The sequence below is a fragment of the Egretta garzetta genome, unplaced genomic scaffold, assembly GCF_000687185.1.
Source record: "Egretta garzetta isolate BGI_Z169 unplaced genomic scaffold, ASM68718v1 scaffold498, whole genome shotgun sequence".
Classification (NCBI taxonomy): Eukaryota; Metazoa; Chordata; class Aves; order Pelecaniformes; family Ardeidae; genus Egretta; species Egretta garzetta.
Genome location: NW_009260494.1, coordinates 185,897 through 186,331, shown reverse-complemented (window position 1 = coordinate 186,331; position 435 = coordinate 185,897).

Below are 435 nucleotides of genomic sequence, written 5' to 3'. Positions count from 1 at the left end.
ATAAAAACACACAAACACCAACTTTTTTTTGCTTGTTTGTTTTTTTTTTTTCTCTTTATTTTTAAAAATGAAACAGTGGAGTAAAGCGGTTTGTGGCAAAAAAAACAAAAACAAAACCAAAACCAAAAACCTTGCTGGAAGAGAAACGGAGCCCACGTCCATCCGTAATCCCAACTCCACATCCAAGCCCACAAACTGCCTCGCGCGAGGGGACAAGGGAAGAACACGGATTAGAGGAGGCAAGGAGGAGAGGGAGGGGGGAAAGGCAAAACGAAACAAATCAGCTGAAACGAGGAAAAAATATCATTACAGGAAAGTACAAGGGTTTTTTCTGAATAGCCTGGAATTGTATTGGAGCGGCTACCGGGAGAAGCAGCACCCTTGGGTGCACCCGTCCCACGGACAAGGAGGTGCTGGGTGCTCCCGGCGTCGGGG